This window comes from Myotis daubentonii, chromosome 15, assembly GCF_963259705.1.
Source record: "Myotis daubentonii chromosome 15, mMyoDau2.1, whole genome shotgun sequence".
In the NCBI taxonomy this organism is placed as follows: Eukaryota; Metazoa; Chordata; class Mammalia; order Chiroptera; family Vespertilionidae; genus Myotis; species Myotis daubentonii.
The window spans coordinates 20,263,208-20,283,418 of record NC_081854.1 but is presented as its reverse complement, the minus strand read 5'-3'; positions in this window follow the sequence as shown (position 1 = coordinate 20,283,418).

Below are 20,211 nucleotides of genomic sequence, written 5' to 3'. Positions count from 1 at the left end.
TTCATCTTTCACATTCGGTAGCCATTAAAACCTAAAACTGATGAGTTCACAAAAGCATATAATATAGCAACACGGAACTAAATTTCCAAAGAAACGGGAGGATGGGAAGTCGTCGCCTCTTGGAAGCAGGGAAATAAGGGGTGAGGGTGCCATGAGGATGCTTTTTGTTTGTTTTGTTCTATACTTTCTACAATATTTGACCTTTTATTTTTTAAATATATTTTTACTGATTTCAGAGAGGAAGGGAGAGGGAGAGAGATAGAAACATCAATGATGAGAAAGAATCATTGATTGGCTATCTCCTGCACACCCCACCCCTGGATAAAGCCTGCAACTCGGGAATGTGCCCTGATCGGAATTGAACCCTGACCTCCTTGTTCACAGGTCAACACTCAACCTCTGAGCCAGGCTGACTGGCAATATTTGACCTTTTAAATGAGCCACTTAAAAATGACAAAATCACAGAAAAAGAAGAAAGGGATCTTACAAGCCAGTAGATACTTGGAAGGAGAATGATAAAAGAGATAAATTGCCCAAGTGACAAAGCACCCTAAACATCAGGGAAGGGTAGAGATTGGGAAAAGAGAACAAAGCCATGCGCCCCAGAAATGACAGCAAAGAAAGTAACGCAGGGGTAGGATATTGCCACAACCTGATCAGAACATCCTTTTGGAGTTAGGATGGTGGTGCAACTTGAAGCATCTGCCTTAAGCTCCGTCAGTCAGAGTCCTCACCAGTTAAGGGGCATAGTACTCAAGTCCCAGGGACAGTGAGCAGAGTACAGACATAACACACCATGTAAACAGCATAAAGTACTAGACAGTGAGAGGGAAAACCCAAGTCCTTCCCAAAAGCTGTGAAGAGCTCTTCTCTTGAAAGCAAGAGGAATTTTATTATGATTAGGCACTGTAATAAGGCTTATCTATAATGAAGACAGACCAGAATGAGATGAAAGCTGTAATTGGCAAGAGGTAGCAGCCACTCATATTAGCTGGGAGAATGGATATTGGGTTCTGACATACTGCCTCTATGTCTCCAACACCCTACTTGGGCTCCACCACCCCTAGTTGGGCTCCAATACCCAAGGTTCTGAAATCCTTACACTGCTCAGGTTGATGCCCCCATGCTGGTCCATTCCACCACTTGGAATGCCCTCTAGGAGGCTTCCGCCCTGCACCAAGCCACCCCCTGCATAAACAGCCACCTCATCCTGCTCAGGCTCCGAAACCCTGCTCTGAGCCAATTTAAGGCTTTGGGACTAAACTGTTCAGGAAGAGAAGAGGAAGAGCAATATGTGTTATAATTTGAAATAAAGGAAGTCATTCTCTGATGGACTATGCATGGTCTTTTTTTTAAAAAAAAAAGATTTTGTAGATTTTTTACAGCAAGGGAGAGAGAGGGATAGAGAGTTAGAAACATTGATGAGAGAGAAACATCGATCAGCTGCCCCCTGCACACCTCCCACTGGGGATGTGCCCGCAACCAAGGTACATGCCCTTGACCAGAATCGAACCTGGGACCTTTCAGTCTGCAGGCCGATTCTCTATCCACTGAGCCAAACCGGCCAGGGCTATGCATGGTCTTTTTAAAAAATATATATTTTTATTGATTTTAGAGAGGAAGTGAGAGGGAGAGAGTGATAGAAACATCAATGATGAGAAAGTCATTGATTGGCTGCCTCCTGCACACCCCCTACTGGGGATCAAGCCTGCAACCCTGGCATGTGCCCTGACCGGAATCGAACCCATGACCTCTTGGTTCACAGACTGATGCTCAACCACTGAGCCACGCCGGCTGGGCTATGCATGGTCTTAAACATGTTCTTGGCCTTTATGAGCCAAGGTTTTCTCTTTAAAATGCAGGACTAATGAAGTCTGACCCACAATCCAGAATAACTGACCAAGTGTAAGCTCACTATTCTTTGGCATACTGCCTTTCCAAGCATAAAGTCGTTTCCTCAGCCCAAGACTTTCACATTTATCTGCCAAAGACTCTTAACAGCACCAAAAGATTAATATTTTTAAAAAGATTATGGTTTGCATTTTTCTTAATGAAAAAATTCAATTGACTATTCAAAAATTACTTGGCAGGTAAATTGCAAATCTTTGGTCCAAATCTTTAAATAAAGCTGATGCTGCAAGAAGATGCAACATATTTTTTATTCCACAGAACAGGCGTGTGGTTGCATAAGATCATAAACATAGTCACGATTCCACTGGTACCCATCATGTCCCACATCTCCAGATACTCAGATTCACATATACCATCTTCATACAGCCTGGCTTGCACCCAGACACCCCACAATCCCAGTCACACTCTGACCCACACATCCACACCATCCAACGCGTACTACGACAGGCACAGGCAGTCGCCATCTCCCACCGAGCCTGTCACCTCGCTGCTTACAGTCACCAATCAGGCTCCCCAGCGTTCTGTGACCAACAGCAGAGGGGCGAGGTTGGTCCCGCAACCCTCACGGTGACACACAGGCGCACGTTCACAAGGCCAGATACAAAGAGCCACACGCACACACGCTTTAAAAATACACATATAGAGCTCATGCTGTGTACCAGAAGCTGGGACTACCTCTGGGGAAAAAACTGACAAAACCCGCCTCCCAGCTCCCGCACGCATCGGCCTCAGGGTTGCACCCACCGACGCATTCGGCGGCCCAGCACTGTGGCAGCCGGCGAATCCGCACAGCCCAGACAGCACCCGGGTCCGACTGCCCCTCGGCTTACCCAGGGGCTCGCGGGCCCCGCCCGCGGTAGCCTTCCAGTCCGCGTGCGTCTGGGCCTGCGCCAGCGCATTCAGCGCCCGAGCCCAACGACTCCCGGCAGTGGACTACATTTCCCATAATCCCCAAGGGCGGCGTTAGCTGCGACTCTAAGGGCCCTCTGTGGTGCGTTCTAGGTGATTCAGGCAGCGCGGGTGAAATCTGTCGCAGTCGGAGCGGGTGGAGGTGGGGAGGGTAGTGGGCCTAAGTGAGAGGGAGAGGGCCTCCTCGGAATAGGAGTGGGGTTGGGGCTGCAGCCCAAAGTGAGGGGCCTGGGGTGCGGGCGGGGCGCATCGCGCCGGGAGCCTCAGACCTGCGCGTGAGGAGCACAGGAGGGGGACTAAGATTGAGTGTGACAGGCGGTGTGTGCGCGTGCGCGCGCGGGGCCTGCCGTCAGGACCAGGCGGGGCTTCCGTGACCGTGACGGTGCGTGCGATTGTGAGGCTGCGGCGGGTGCTTACCCCGCCCTCCTCACGGCCCACAGAACAGTGTCCCCGAAGAGGAAAGTCAATACCGTGTTGAGCCCTAGGACGAGGGTTCCCAGCTACAAGGCCCACTCCTGGACTTGGGATGGGACTTTCGAAGCTAGAAGTGTCCCTACCACTGACTTCTGGGAAGAATGAGGGAGGGTCCCTACTTGGAGGCAACGTGGATGCTACATTTTTCGGAACCACAGCATTTCCATACCCCCAACCTGGGATTCTCCTGTAAATTCAGACAAATTCCAGCCTCCCTCCCCATCTCGTTACATGTGTGCGGTTAGAGCAGATGTGGCCGGGAGGACATTTTCTCGGTCTGCCTGTGGTGTCTCATGAGCCCCTTCTTCCCCGGTCCTGCCATTCTCCCAAACACGCTCCTGCGGAAGAGGGAGCTGTTGCACATCTGAAAGTCCAGATCAGGTGAGCTGGTATTTCCTCTTTGTTCCTACCTGCATTTTTGTTTTTAGAAAATGGAAACATTGTGCCAGGCTGGTGTGGCTCAATGGTTGCGCATCGCCCTACGAACCAGGAGGTCAGGGTTCAATTCCCAGATCCCTGGTGGGTGGCGTGCAGGAGGCAGCTGACCTATGACTCTCTCTCATCATTGATGTCTCTCTCCCTCTCCCTTCATCTCTGAAATCAATAAAAACATATTTTAAAAAAGAAAATGGAAACATTGCTTTTATTTTCCTGAAATGTCCAGCGGCCTATCCTAAGCCTTTTCCCTCAGTGGCTGATGGCCATGTAGATCCTCTCCTCATTGGCCCTCACATGCTGCCTCCTCATTTTTCAGCTCCTTCCTCTGCACTCACTTTTGTTGTTGTTGATATTGTTGTTGTGTTAATTTTCACCCTAGGATATTTTTCCATTGATTTTTAGAGAGAGGGGGAGAGACAGAGAGAGAGAGAGACATTGATGTTGGAGAGACACATCGATTTGTTGCTTCCAGCATATGCCCCAACCAGGGCCAGGGAACCAGCCTGCAACCGAGGTACATGCCCTTGACCAGAGGCACTCACTTTTTATAACAGTAAGAAATGCTTATTCTGGATCTAAAGGTAAAGATTTGTTTTATTGAGATTAGTGTGGAATCACATCATTGACGCCCAAAAACTCAGTTTAAAAGTAAGGCAAGAGCAGCCCTACTCGGTTTGGCTCAGTGGATAGAGCGTTGGCCTGCAGACCAAAGGGTCCCAGATTTGATTCCGGTCAAGGGCACATACCTTGGTTGCAGGCTCCTCCCTGGCCCAAGTCCAAGCTCGTGCAGGAGGCAACTAATCGATGTGTTTCTCTCATGTCGATATTTTCCTTTCCCTCTCTCTTCCACTCTCTCTAAAAATCAATGGAAAAATGTCATCGGGTGAGGATTAAAAAAAAAAAAAGTAAGCAAGATCAGAGGTGGTTTAACTAGTGTCAGTAAGTGACATGATCATCTGCTTTTTAAGGCTTTGGGGAGCAGGAATGTGATTGGAAGTCTGAGCATGGAAATCTGTGTCATCATGGGCAGGGTTTTTTCTAAGGAATCAATGGGTCGAGATTTATTTCTCTTTATAAAGAGTTTGTCATTAAAAAAGTACACGTGCTCCAGAGACAGAGAAGCATCAATCAGATGCTCAAACCTCAGAGGGAAGGTAGGGGAGAGTGAGGGTAAGGGGGAGAGATCAACCAAAGGACTTGTATGCAGCATATAAGCAATGGACACAGACACCAGAGGGGTGAGGGCATGAACGGGAGTGGGGGGGGGGGGTGGCGAGTAATGAGGGGATAAGGACACATATGTAATACCTTAATCAATAAAGAAAAAAAAAGTACACGTGCCCTGGCCACTGGCTCAGTTGATTGGAGCATGGTCCCATACACCAAAAAGTTTGTGGGTTCGATTTTTTTATATGTTTTTATTGATTTCAGAGAGAGAAAGAGGGAGAGAGAAATAGAAATATGAATGATGAGAGAAAATCATTAATTGGCTGCCTCCTGCACGCCCCCTACTGGGCATGGAGCCCAAAACCCAAGCATGTGCCCTGACTGGGAATTGAACCCTGACCACCTGGTTCATAGGTTGACGCTCAACCACTGAGTCACACCAGCCAGGCGTGGGCTCCATCCCTGGTCCAGGCATCTTTGGGAGGCAACCGATCAATGTTTCTTTCTCACATCGATATTTCTTTCTCTCTCTCTCTCTCTCTCAAATCAGTAAACATATCCTTGGTGAGAATATTTTTTTTAATTAAATCTTTATTGTTCAGATTATTACAGTTGTTCCTCTTTTTTCCCCCATAGCTCCTCTCCACCTGGTTCCCACCCCCCCTCTGCCCTCACCCCCCCCCCACTGTCCTCCATAGGTGCACGATTTTTGTCCAGTCTCTTCCCACATCCCCCACACTCCTTCCCCCCCCCAAGAATAGTCAGTCCACTCCCTTTCTATGCCCCTGATTCTATTATAATCACCAGCTTATTCTGTTCATCAGATTATTTATTCACTTGATTTTTAGATTCACTTGTTGATAGATGTGTATTTGTTGTTCATAATTTGTATCTTTACCTTTTTCTTCGTCCTCTTCTTAAAGGATACCTTTCAGCATTTCATATAATACTGGTTTGGTGGTGATGAACTCCTTTAGCTTTTCCTTATCTGTGAAGCTCTTTATCTGACCTTCAATTCTGAATGATAGCTTTGCTGGATAAAGTAATCTTGGTTGTAGGTTCTTGGCATTCATCACTGTGAATATTTCTTGCCACTTCCTTCTGGCCTGCAAAGTTTCTGTTGAGAAATCAGCTGATAGTCGTATGGGTACTCCCTTGTAGATAACTGACTGTCTTTCTCTTGCTGCTTTTAAGATTCTCTCTTTGTCTTTTGCCCTTGGCATTTTAATTATGATGTGTCTTGGTGTGGTCCTCTTTGGATTCCTTTAGTTTGGGGTTCCCTGCGCTTCCTGGACTTGTAAGTCTATTTCTTTCACCAGGTAGGGGAAGTTTTCTGTCATTATTTCTTCAAATAGGTTTTCAATATCTTGCTCTCTCTCTTCTTCTGGCACCCCTATAATTCGGATGTTGGTACGCTTGAAGCTGTCCCAGAGGCTCCTTACACTATCTTCGTATTTCTGGACTCTTTTTCATTTTGCTTCTCCGGTTGGGTGTGTTTTGCTTCTTCGTATTTCAAATCTTTGACTTGATTCTTGCGATCCTCTAGTCTGCTGTTGGAACTCTGCATAATATCCTTTATTTCAGTAAGTGTATGCTTAATTTCTAGTTGGTCCTTTTTCATAAGCTCGAGGGTCTCACTAGATTTCTTGAGGGTCTCACTACATTTACCGATGTTCTCACCAGACTTTTTGAGGGTCTTACTAAATTTATCGGCGGTTTCGAGAAAGTTCTTGAAAAACCTTAAAAGTGTGGTTTTGAAATCTATATCCAGTAGTTTGCTTTCCTCCATTTCTGTCATTTGTGTCCTGTTTCTTTGTCTCTGCATTTTTTATGCTTCCCTGTGTTGGTAGAGTGGCTTTCTGTGCTAGGTGTCCTATAGGGCCCAGTGGCTCAGCCTCCCCAATTACCTGAGGTGGACAGTCTTGGTGCACCCCCTTGTGGGCTGTGTGCACAGTCTTGTTGTAGTTAAGCCTTGATTGTTGTAGGTATCATTGGGAGAAATTGACCTCCAGGCCAATTGACTGTGAGAATCAGCTGTGTCTGCAGTGGGAGAACTTCTGTACTGGAGACACCCCTCCAGGGCAAGACTTGCTTCAGTGGGGCTTTGGTGCTCACTGAGTCTGCCCCCTGAGTGTGTCCTTTATGGGCCCAAGGAGCTGCAATCTGGATGGTCCCACTCTGACCACCGGGCACACTGGCTCCTGGATCTCTAAGGAGGTGCTAATCTAGCCTCTGCCTGGGGCTATCCAGCAGGAGCTCAGCTGTGAAGCAATGCAAGTTGCCCTGTGGCCGTGGGCCAGCTGCAGTTTGTTAGGTAATTTTCAGATTGCAAAGGGCCAGGCCTTTCATATGCAAAAGCAGGCGCACAGCTTCGGGGAGGGGGAGGGTTCCAGGGGATCAACAGGGTGGAGCAAGTAGCTATGGCTGCCCTCAGAGGCCCTGCTTCTCAGTGTCCCGGCAATCGCTGCAAGCACCTCCAAGAGAAAGCTGCCCTCGAGTTCCGACCGATGCCAGACAGTCCAGTTTCTCACGGATGAGTCTGGGTCCCCAGAGACTCACTCGGAACTGGAGCTCAGAGCTTGAGACTCCCTACTGATTGAAAACGACAACCGTGTCCTCAGCCGCCAGCCCTCTCCGCGTGCGCCTCCATACCTCTGTACTTTACTTCCGCACTGCACCTCCTCTGAGTCTCGGTATGCTTTTCTCTTTCCTTCTAGTTGTAGAATTTCCACTCAGCCAGCCTTCCTGTGGTTCTGGATGATGTCCATTCCGTCTTTTAGTTGTATTCTTGAAGTGGTTGTGCTAAGAAGCAATCTCCAGTGTTTACCTATGCCGCCATCTTGGTTTTCCTCCAGGAAGTTTTTTATTTCTCTTAGTCTCATTGGTAACTTGCTCATTGATTAATAACATGCTATTTAGCCTCCATGATTTTTTTTTGGTGTTTTTACTATAGTTGATTTCTAATTTCATTCCACTGTGATCTGAGATTTTTGATAATGATTTCAAGCTACTTGAACTTGTAGAGACTTCTTTTGAGTCCTAACATGTCGTCTATCTTTGTGAATGATCCATGTGCACTTGAGAAGGATTTATATTTGGTAGCTTTCGGGTGAAATGTTCTATAAATGTCAATTAAATCCATCTGATCCAGTGTGTCCTTTGAGTCACTGTTTCCTTGTTAATATTTTACCTGGAAGATCTATCCAGTGACATCAGTGGGGTGTTAAAGTCCTCTACAATGACTATATTTTTGTCAATCTCTCCCTTAAAGTCCTCTAAAGTTTTGTTATATATTTAGGTGCTCCTATATTGGGTGCATATATGTTTAACAGAGTTATATCTTCTTGTTGGATCGATCCCTCTAATATTATGTTGTAACCTTTGTTGTCTCCTGTCACCTTCATTTTGAAGTCTATTTTGTCAGATATGAGTATTGCTACTCCAGCTTCTTTTTCTTTTCCCTTTGCATGAAAATTTTTTTTCCATCCCTTCACTTTCATCCTGTGTGAGCCTTTTGTTCTGAGGTGGGTCTCTTGTAGACAGCATATAGTTGGGTCATGTTTTTTTATCCATTCAGCTACCCTATGTCTCTGGATTGGAGCATTTAATCTACTTACATTTAAGGTATTGATAGGTACTTATTTATTTCCATTTTAATTCTGTATGCCTAGTTTTCTCTTTCTATTTCTTCTTTTCATTACAGTAATCCCTTTAGCATTTCTTGTAATGCTGGTTTGGTGGTGATACACTCATTTAGCCTTTTTTTTTTTGGTCTGGGAAGCTCTTTATTTCACTATCTATTTTGAATGATAGCCTTGCTTGATATAGTAATCTTGGTTTCAGATTCTTGCTTTCCATTACCTTAAGTACTTCATGCCATTCCCTTCTGCCCTGTAGAGTTTCTGGTGAAAAATCAGGTGGCAGCCTTATGGGAGCTCCTTTGTAGGTAACAGTTTGCTTTTCTCTTGCTGCCTTTAAGATTTCCTCTTTGTCTTAGCCTGTTTGGCTCAGTGGATAGAGCAGTGATGGTGAACCTATGACACACATGTCAGAGGTGACATGCGAACTCATTTTTTGGTTGATTTTTCTTTGTTAAATGGCATTTAAATATATAAAATAAATATCAAAAATATAAGTCTTTGTTTTACTATGGTTGCAAATATCAAAAAATGTCTATATGTGACACGGCACCAGCGTTAAGTTAGGGTTTTTCAAAATGCTGACATGCCAAGCTCAAAAGGTTCGCCATCACTGGGATAGAGTGTTGGCCTGTGAACCAAAGGGATCCAGGTTTGATTCTGCTCAAGGGCTCATACCTTGGTTGCAGACTCCTCCCTAGTCCAGGCCCTGGTCAGGACTCATGTAGGAGGCAATCAATCGATGTGTTTTTCTCACATCAATGTTTCTCTCTGTCTTTCTCCCTTCCTTCCACTCTCCCTAAAAATCAATGGAAAAATATCCTTGGGTGAGGATTAACAAAAAAACAAACAAAAAATTTCTCTCTTTGTCTTTATTTATTTATTTATTTATTTTTGGCATTTTAAATATGATGTGTCTGTATGTGGGCCTGTTGGGGTTCTTCTTGCTTGGGATTCTCTGTTCCTCCTGAATTGTGTGACTTTTTCCTTTACCAGGTTAGGAAAGTTCACTGCCATTATTTCTTTAAGCACATTCTCTATCTCTTTCTCCCTTTCTGCCTCTTCTGGCACACCTACTATTTGAATATTGTTGTTTCATGTTGTCCCACAGTTCCCTTAGCTGTCCTCCTTTTTTAAAAAAAATATATTTTATTGATTTTTTATGGAGAGAAAGGGAAAGGGATAGAGAGTCAGAAAACATTGATCAGCTGCCTCTTGCACACCCCCCACTGTGGATGTGCCCACAACCAAGGTACATGCCCTTGACTGGAATCGAACCTGGGACCTTTCAGTCCGCAGGCCGACGCTCTATCCACTTAGCCAAACTGGTTAGGGCTGTCCTCCTTTTTAAAATTATTTTTTCTTTTTGGTTCTCTCATTAAGTGATTTTTTTCAACCCTGTCTTCTATTTCACTGATTTGATTCGATCCTCGCCTTCCCCTAATATGCTGTGTATTCCTTCCAATGTGTTCTTTATTTGTGCTATGTCATTCTTTATTTCTGTTTTCATAGTTACTATATCTTTTCTCATGCTATTGAGCAGCTTTACCATCATTATTTTGAACTCTATATCAGATAAATTTCTTATTTCCATTTCATTTATCTCTGCTTATGGAGAATTCTCTTGTTCTTTCATTTGGGGTTGTTTCTTTGTCACCTCATTTTGGCTGCTGTTGGGGCTGTTGACTATGTATTGGGTAGATCTGTTATGCCTCTCAATCTGTAGTGCAGGACAATGTCAAACGCTGTTTCTGACTAATTAGATCAGGCAAAGACTCAAAGCCTCCAGAGACTACCTCTGCCTACAGAGTGTTAGGATTCCATCTTGAATAGCCCTCAGGCAATCATCCACAGGTGTGGCAAGAGTTTTTTCCAACAGGGTGGGGCAATTGCTTCTGCCTGGAGGCTAATTGTTATCCTCAAATCTCTTAATGGGCCTCAGAAACTGCACTGTGGGGCAAGGTATTTTCCAATAGGGTGGGTCAACTGTCTTCCCCCCTGGCAAAGCCCCCTCGATAGCAAATGTCTGTCTCTATGTGGTCTCCACTTTCCATCCTCAGTTATCAGGGTTCTCTCCAGCGAGTCTTCTCTTGGTTATTCAGGAAGTTTTTCTGTATTTTAATTGTAATTCCAGTTTGGTCCTGGGAGTGTGTCTGTTCAGCATCCACTTACGCCACCGCCATTTTTAATCTCCTTGCCAATGTCTTCATTGTGGGGGCTTCCAACCAGAACCATCCAGAGAAGCCAACTCCTCCCCCCCCACCCAAAACCAGACTCACACAAAGTATATGATAAATGTTTCTTGCTTTAAATTGCCCTTTTTAGAGAAAATATTGCTGTTGTGCATAGTGGCCACCAGATGGCGCCTGGATTCCAAGGATGGAAACGTAAAGGATGCCATTATGAGAGGTAAAATCAACATATCGTAGTCCTGAAGACAGCCGATCAATGATTCTCCTTCATCATTGATGTTTCTATCTGTCTCTCCCTCCCCTTTCCTCTCTGAAATCAATAAAAAATATTTTTAAAAAATAAAACAATGTATCACAGTCCTAATAAAAATGTCATCAGACAACTTGATTCTTAGATTAATTTGGAAGGATAATGGGCAAAAAAAGGAGGAGGGGGAGAAGTGAAGTGTTTTTAATACCAGATATTACAATATTATTGGTGCAGAAATAAGCATAAAGATCAAGTGAAGGATTAGAAAGCCCAGAAATAGAAACAATTGCTTATGGAAGTGTATTATATGATTGTATAATAGTTTTTAATTTAGCAATGGACTTTTTAAAAATATTTTTTTTATTTCAGAGATGAAGGGAGAGGGAGAGAGAGAGATAGAAACATCAATGATGAGAGAGAATCATTTATCGGCTGCCTCCTGCACGGCCTCTACTGGGGATCAAGTTCGCAACCCAGGCATGTGCCCTTGACTGGAATTGAACCCAGACCCTTCAGTTCACAGGTCGATGCTCTATCCACTGAGCCAAACCAGCTAGGGCGTGATGGACTTTAGAGAAGTTTTTAATATAGTAGGGTTGGAGCAACTAGATAACCAAAAGAATAGCTTGAATCCATTCCTCACACTGGTACCAGATGAAATCCCAAGTGTATCAAAGATCTAAGTGAAAAAACACAACCTCACAAACAATAAAAGAAAATTCTGGTGAGTCCTCTAATGACCTGCCAATAGGGTAAAATTTCCAACTATTCATCAAAATCCAGAAGCAATAAAAGAGAATTTTGTTAAATGGCCAAACAAAAATGAAAACTTTGTGCTGTTCCAAAACACAAACCCTCCAGACACAAGCTGAAAACTTCAGATAACAAAATAAGAAAAATATGTTCAACTTATATCACAAAGGACTAGTATTCCTAAAATGTGAAAAGCTTCTAAAAATTGAGTGGGAGCCGAAACCGGTTTGGCTCAGTGGATAGAGCATCAGCCTGCGGACTGAAAGGTCCCAGGTTTGATTCCGGTCAAGGGCATGTACCTGGGTTGCGGACACATCCCCAGTAGGAGATGTGCAGGAGGCAGCTGATCGATGTTTCTCTCTCATCGATGTTTCTAGCTCTCTATCTCTCTCCCTTCCTCTCTGTGAAAAATCAATAAAATATATTTTTTTAAAAAAAATAAAAAAAAAATTGAGTGGGAAAAGACCAAGAAATCTCTTAAAAATGGGAAAGATACGTGAACAGAGAGTTAACTTTAAAAGAAATACAAATATTTCCACATATGATATGCTCAACTTCATTCATAATAAAAAAAATAAAACTGTACTGAAATCATTTTTCTCACCTATCGACTAGCAAAAGTCCAAACGTTTGACAAAACTCGATGGGCAATGCTGTGGGGAAAAAGGGATTCTCACACCTTGCTGGTGAAATGCAAAAAAGTAAAAAAATAAAAACAAAACAAAAACCCTCATCTAGGATTCTATTGCAAAGACCTGCAGATGGAAAAATAAAATGCCACATAAGTGTGCCTCTTCATTGCAGCACTATTTATAATAGCAAAAAATTGGTAACTATTGATGTGTCCATCTATATATATAAAAGGCTAATATGCAAAGTGTCCCCTCGGGAGTTTGACTGGGAGACTGAGTTCAATTGTGTGCTTACCACCAGGGGGCGGCGCAGAACGAAGGAAGGCCCCATGGACAGCTGGCAGCCAGAAGGCCCCCATCAGCCCTGATCGCCTGCCAAGCCTAGGGACCCTACCCATGCATGAATTTCGTGCACTGGGCCTCTAGTGAATAATAAAGTACTGGTTAAATCAACTATGCAATCCACAGAAATAGAATACAATAGAGCTGTAAAAAGAAATATATTAGGATTATATATACATTAGAGGCCCAGTGCACGAATTTGTGCATGGGTGGGGACCCTCGGCCTGGCCGGCAATCAGGGCCAATTGGGGCCAGCCAAGGGGAGGGACCGCTGCTGGCCAGGGGAGGGGCTGTGGGAGGTTGGCTGGCCATGGGAGGTTGGCTGTGGAAGTGCACTGACCACCAGGGGGCAGCTCCTGCATTGAGCGTATGCCTCCTGGTGGTCAGTGTGCATCATAGCTACCAACTGGTCATCTGGTCATAGCACTCACTTAGGCTTTTATGTATATAGATAAGGTGGGGGGGGGGGTAGTGACCTCCAAGATTCAGTAATTCCTCACCTAGTATTATCAATAGGTTCTGTGACTAAGCAAAACAACTTACAATAAAACCATTTTACCATGAGTTAATTGATATAAACAAGAGTTAAGTTCTGAACATTATATAAAAAACGACGTTGATTGAAACGCTGTTATTCAAGGACCTGCTGTATAGTTAAGTGGGGGAAAAGCAAGGTGCAGGAAGCAGCACCGGGGCTCCTGGAGCTGGGGGAACAGACTGTGCGCCACCGCCTGGCGCTGATGTTGCTGACGGAACTGGTTTTGCAAGTGTTAGAAAATGACAAACTGGATTCAGCTGTTGCTACAGGAAGGCACTGCCACGGCTGCTGCCAGTGAAGTGAAATGTCGCTCACAGTAACAGATGGCAAGTCCCTTCTGGGGAAGGTGTGCTACTGCGCAGGGAAGGGGTTCCCGGGAGGCAGGACTTTCAGTGATAAAATTGGGAGAGTCCGCTGCTGAAGTCTCCTGGCAAACCCTGTTTCCCGAGTAGGACAGAGAGCCGTCCGGCCCCGCAGACACGTGGTTTCCCAGCTCAGCGTTGGAAAGTGGGGAGCAGGAGGGTGGGCTTGGAGCTCAGAGACAGTAACTCATAACTGATACTGACTCCAAACAAGCTCCTGCTTCTCTGCTATCCACCCTGGGGCTGCCATCAGAGGCGCTTTCTACGTTGGTAAAACTGATCATTTCAGACTCTTGACAAAATAATTTCAATACTGCCGATGATTTTGTGATGTGTAATAAATATTCAGTCTCCATTCTCTTTCTCGGCACAAAGCTCCTAAAACCCTTGGAGTTTTCTTTCCTACGTGAGAAGAGGATAAAGGTGAAAGGAGTGTCTTTGGTTAACAAGTCCCTTTCAACCACACCTGACTTTTGGAAAGCCTGCAGGTAACCTAGGGACCGACTGGGGCTGGTTGCCAGGGGCTGGTTGCTTAGAGGGTTGTAATTTTCAGACCCACCCACCCAGACTGGAGGTTGAGTTAATCACCAATGGCCATAGAGCTGGTCAATCAAGCCTCCATAATGAAGGCTCCTGAAAAACTTCGCTGAGGGGTTCAGAGAGCTTCTGGGTTGGTGAACGGCAGGAAATTGCTCCCCTCCCTCCAGATCTTGCACTATGTGTCTCTTCCATTTGGCTGTTCCCCAGTTGTATCCTTTTATAACAAACCAGTAGGTGGATTGTTTTCCTGAGTTCTGTGAGCAGTTCTAGCGGGGAATCCCCACTTTGTAGCCAAGTCGGACAGATTGTGGGTAACCTAAGGGCCCACTACTACGTGCAATTTGCATGGGGCAGGGGGTGTCTTGTGGGACTTGAGCCCTTCGCCTGTGGGATCTGATGCTAACTCCAGGGAGATAGTGTCACAATTTAATTGAATTATAGGACACCCAGCTGGTGTCAGCAGAGAAGTGGAGAACTTCTTGGTATGGGAAAGAAACCCACACTTTGGTGAGCAGAATTGAAGTACTGAGAGTAGAATGGTGAGGAGAGGGAGAAAGAGCGTTTTTCCTTTTCACTATCTACTAGCCAATCAGGGTGAAATTTCAACTTCAGCATAAACGCCTCTTCAAAGTTATTTTCAGCTACAGCCCAGCCTCATCTTTGTTCCTGATCTTGATGCTCTGGAAATACATCAATCTATGGGTTCCTAAAGCAAACCACATTCTCAAGTTGCTAGACTTTGAATATACTATTCCCTCATTTGGATGAAAAGCACATAGACCCCTTTTTGAGATGAAAACGTAAGGTCAGAATATGTGCTTCCCCTTTAAGAATGAAAGTTAGGGTTTTCCATCTATAAAGTGTAAGCTGGATTTAAAGGCCAATGAAAATCTTAAAGTAAATGTATTTTTCAATTCCACAGAATTTACTGTTCTTAAAAAAAAAGATAAGAACATTCCCCGTGCTAATGAAACTTGTTAGTTTTTATTTCCTGCTAAAGCTATTTTTACTTGAATTCTCTTTAAGGCTTGAAACATTTTTATATAAATTCCATAGATGAAAAGCGATAGTTGGTTTGAAAATTAGACATGGTTTATAAAATCATGTCAAATGATCTAAAAGATTTAACAATAGTTTTCTAAGCTGGTTCTTCAACTTGAAGGCCATAAACTTCTTGTGTGGTTAAGAGCATGATTTTGTTTTCTCTCTCTCTCTCTACTGCAATACTTTTTTAAAAATGAATCATGTGGTTTCTGTCCAGTCTTGTTTTTCCCCAACATAAATCCCTTGTAAAGGCTTCCAGGGCAAAGGGGGTCTTTATCGGATCCCACTAGAGCAATGGTTCTCAACCTTCCTAATGCCGCGACCCTTTAATACAGTTCCTCATGGTGTGGTGACCCCCAATTTCATTGTTACAAATTGAACATAATTAAAGCATAGTGATTAATCACAAAAACAATATGTAATTATATATGTGTTTTCCGATGGTCTTAGGTGACCCCTGTGAAAGGGTCGTTTGACCCCCAAAGGGGTCGCGACCCACAGGTTGAGAACCGCTGCTCTAGAATCAATACCTGTTTTAGTTGAATCACAGTGGTTTGCATGACTGTCTTCCCACGCTGCTGTTCTCCTTTTGGGCAGTAACTGTGGGTTTTGGTCTTCGGACTCCTTGTTTTTAGCGCAATATCGTTCCTATGGTAGGCACTCATCAGACAGTTCTTGAATGAATGCAACAGCGCTTTTGATAAAAGTGTGTTCCAAGCCAGCCCAGCCAGTTATTCTCTAACCTTGGGCAAGTGCACAAGGCTCCCTGCGTCTCAGCTGACTCTGGGGTGGAAGGCAGAGTGCAGTGGCTGCTGTGAGTGCTCGCCACACTGCTCCGCCTGGCAGTTGCCGTGGTGTGGCCTTGCCCATGGGAATGAACAGCCCTGGGGCACCTTCCCTTCCCACAGCAAAGGGATGGTAATGTTACCAAACCAAATGGCATGAGGCTCAGTGTGCCAGCCAATGCACAGCAAACACTGGAGTTTGCAATGGAGAAATTAAAGCCATTTTATCTGCAGGGCACCAAGAAGGAGAACAGGAATCCATCTATTGCTTGAAACCTTGACCCCCTGATGGCTTTTAAGCCAGGGTTTGAAACGCAAAGACTGAGAAGGAGAGGGAGGGGGAGCAGGCTGGTGTGTGGAAGCACTGGTGGTGGGGGTTTTGATGGCAGAGCTTTGGAAATTGGGCATTTATGGTAAACTCAGCACCGGATCTTCCTGGACAATGGACCCTTCACTTCTGAGAGGGTTCTGGTGTTCAAGCTCCCGTCATGTCCTGGCCCAAGACTGTGGTTCCAGGTGCAGCTGAAGGTCAAAGTTCTCTCCTCTGCACACGCTTCAGCAGCATGCCTTGCGTTGTGGTCCTCTCAAAGGCAGCTTGTATCTTGTTAGAAATAGGATAGGACCATTCTGAGCTGGTTCTGTGGTTACAAGTTATAGCAATGACAGTTCCCACTTCATCTGTCGCCCTGAGGACTGAATGAGGTGATGCGCCCTGACCGGTTTGGCTCAGTGGATAGAGCGTCGGCCTACGGACTGAAGGGTCCCAGGTTCGATTCCGGTCAAGGGCATGTACCTTGGTTGTGGGCACATCCCCAGTAGGAGGTATGCAGGAGGCAGCTGATCAATGTTTCTCTCTCATCAATGTTTCTAACTCTCTATCCCTCTCCCTTCCTCTCTGTAAAAAATCAATAAAATGTATTTTTTAAAAAAAATAAATAAATGGGGTGCTGCATGTAAGGACCAGAGCGCAGTGCCTGTGATTTTAGACAGAACTTCAGTATTCACTGTCGGTGATATTTTCTTTGAAATGTGGCCAATGGTACTCACTTCGTAGTGTTGTTTGAGGACTGAGAGGAGTAATGTGTTCGTGACTAATGGGACTAGCACACAGCAACAAGCACTCTGGCTTGTCTGCTCTGGGACAACTCTGATCCCCATAATCCGCCCGTTGACCGGCTGGCTCAGCTGCTTCTTGTGTATGGCCCAGAAAAAAAAGTGTTCTCCACACTAAGGACCACTGGCTGATGCCAGGAGAGCAGCGCCCCTCAGCCACAACCCCCTCCATCTCTCCAACTCCTACTGGGATGTCTTTTGAAAACACAGTAACTTTTTCCCAGGCCTTGTGGTCACACCACATTGGAAAGAAGGGCCAACTGCTGGCCTTGGGCTTGTTAGTAGCAAACACCACTCAAAGGAGCAGCAGAGCAGAGCTGCCCCGCTGGGTTTGCAGTTGACTGAACCAGGAGGGGGAGGGAGAGAGAGAGAGAGAGAGAGAGAGAGAGAGGCACATTGATTGATTGCCCCCCACTCACGCCCCAACTGGGGATGGGGACCCTTTTGTCCAAGGGTCAATGCTCTAACCATTGAGAAAACTGGCCAGGGCAGACCTTCGCTCCTTTTTATGGCTGGATAATATTCCATTGCATGAATCTAACACCTTTTTTGTTCATCCATTCATCAGTTGATTAACATTTGGGTTGTTTCTGCTTTTTGGCTATTATGAACCATGCTACTATGAATGTTCTGTACACATTTGTGTGTGACCACATTCTCACATCTCTTGGGAATATACCTAGAAATGAAATTGCTGGATTAAGTGGCAACTCTATGTTTAACTTATCGAAGGACAGGAATGTAGTTCAAGGGCAGCATTGAAGACTGGCAAAAGGAGTGTGCATTAGTTATACACAGATAACCACAGACTGGGTGGCTAAACAACACAATTTAATTTCTCTCTCAGCAAAGTGAAAATAGAAGGATCTTATCTCAATATAATAACGGTCATATATGACAAACCTATAGCCAACATCATACTCAGTGGGCAAAAACTAAAACCATTTCTCCTTAGAACAGGAACAAGACAGTGATGTCCACTTTCTCCACTCTTATTCAACATAGTACTGGAAGTGCTAGCCACAGCAATCAGACACGAAGAAATAGCCTGGCCACGGTGACTCAGTGCTTGAGCTTCAACCTATGAACCAGGAGGTCACAGTTCGATTCCCAGTCAGGGCACATGCCTGGGTTGTGGGCTCCATCCCCTGGTGGGGTGTGCAGGAGGCAGCCAATCAATGATTCTCTTTCATCATTAATGTTTCTCTCTTTCTCTCTCTCTCTTCCTCTCTGAAATCAATAAAAGTATTTTTAAGAAGAAGAAATAAAAGGCATCCAAATTGGAAAGAAGGAAGTAAAATTCTCACATTATTTGTACATGACATGATAATGTACATAGAAAATCCTAAAGACTCCACCAAAATAATTGCTGGATTTAATAAAGGAATTTGACAAAATTCAAACCCAGAAATCGATGGCATTTTTATACACCAATAATGAATTGTCAGAAAGAGAAATTAAACAAACAATCCCATTTACCACTGCAACAAAATTTAAGATACTTAGGAATAAACTTAACCAAGGAGGTAAATCACTTATACTCAGAGAACTACATGACGTTAAAAAATGAACTAGAAGAAGATATAAACAAGTGGAAGAATAAACCGGGTTCATGTATTGGTAGAATTAACATCATTAAAATTTCCATACTACCCAAGGCAATCTACAGATTCAATGCAATCCCTACTAAATACCAACAGCATATTTCACAGATCTAGAACAAATACTCCAAAAATATATATGGAACCAAAAAAGACCCCGAATAGCTGAAGCAATCTTGAGAAAGAAAAACAAAGTTGGAGGGATCACAATACCAGATGTCAAGCTATACTACAAAGCCACTGTAATCAAAACAGCCTGATACTGGCACAAGAACAATGGGACAGAACAGAGACCCCAAATTAATAGTTGACATTACGCTCAATTAATAGTTGGCAAAGGAGGCAAGAACATACAGTGGACTTAAGACAATCTCTTCAATAAATGGTGTTGAAAAATTGGACAGATACATGCAAAAAATAAAACTAGAGCACCACCTTACACCATACACAAGAATAAACTTAAAATGTATAAAAGACTTACATGTAAGTCAGGAAACCATAAAAATACTAGAAGAAACCTCAGACATCTCTCATAGCAATATGTTTACTGATACATCTCCTGGGGCAAAGGAAACTAAGGAGAAAGTAAACAAATGGGACTACATCAAAATAAAAGGCTTCTGCACAGCAAAAGAAACCATCAACCAAATGAAAAGGAAGCCCACTGTATGGGAAGACATATTTGGCAGTGATACATCTGATAAAGGTTAATATCCAAAATATATAAGGAACTCATACAGCTTAAAAAAAGGAAGACTAACAGTCCAATTTAAAAATGGGCAAAGGGGAGAACCAAGATGGCGGCATAGGTTAACGCCGGAGTTTGCTGCTTTGAACAACTACTTCAAAAGTGTAACCAAAAAACGGAAGGGACATCACCCAGAACCACAGGAACGCTGGCTGAGTGGAAGTCCTACAACTAGGAGGAAAGAGAAACGCACACGGACACTCAGAGGAGGCGCAGTGCTGAAGTCAAATTCTGAGGTGCGGAGTGCGCGGAGCGGGCTGGTGGCGGAGGGCGCGGTTGGCGTTTTCAATCGGGAGGGAGTCGCAGACTCTGAGCACCAGATCCCGGCGAGTCTTTAGGGACCCAGACTCAAACGGCAGAAGCGGGTCTGTCTGGCTTCGGTCAGAGCGAGTGCAGCTTTCTCTCCCAGCTTTGCAGCGGGTGCTGGGACTCAGAGAGGCAGAGCCCCTGGGGACAGGACTGAGAGCCGCCATAACTGCTCTCTCCGGCCCACCCTGTTGATCCTGTTCGACCCGCCCCGCCCAAGCCCTGCACAGAGGCATTTGCCGGATAGCCTCAGGCAAAGGCTAGATTAGCACCTCCCTAGAGGACAGAAGTTCTCTCACTGCTGACACAGCTGATTCTCATAGCCACTTGGCCTGGAGGTCAAACCCTCCCTGGAATTAGCTACAACAATCAAGATTTATCTATAAGACTGCGAACAAAGACCACTAGGGGGTGCACCAAGGAAGCATAACAAAATGCGGAGACAAAGAAACAGGACAAAATTGTCAA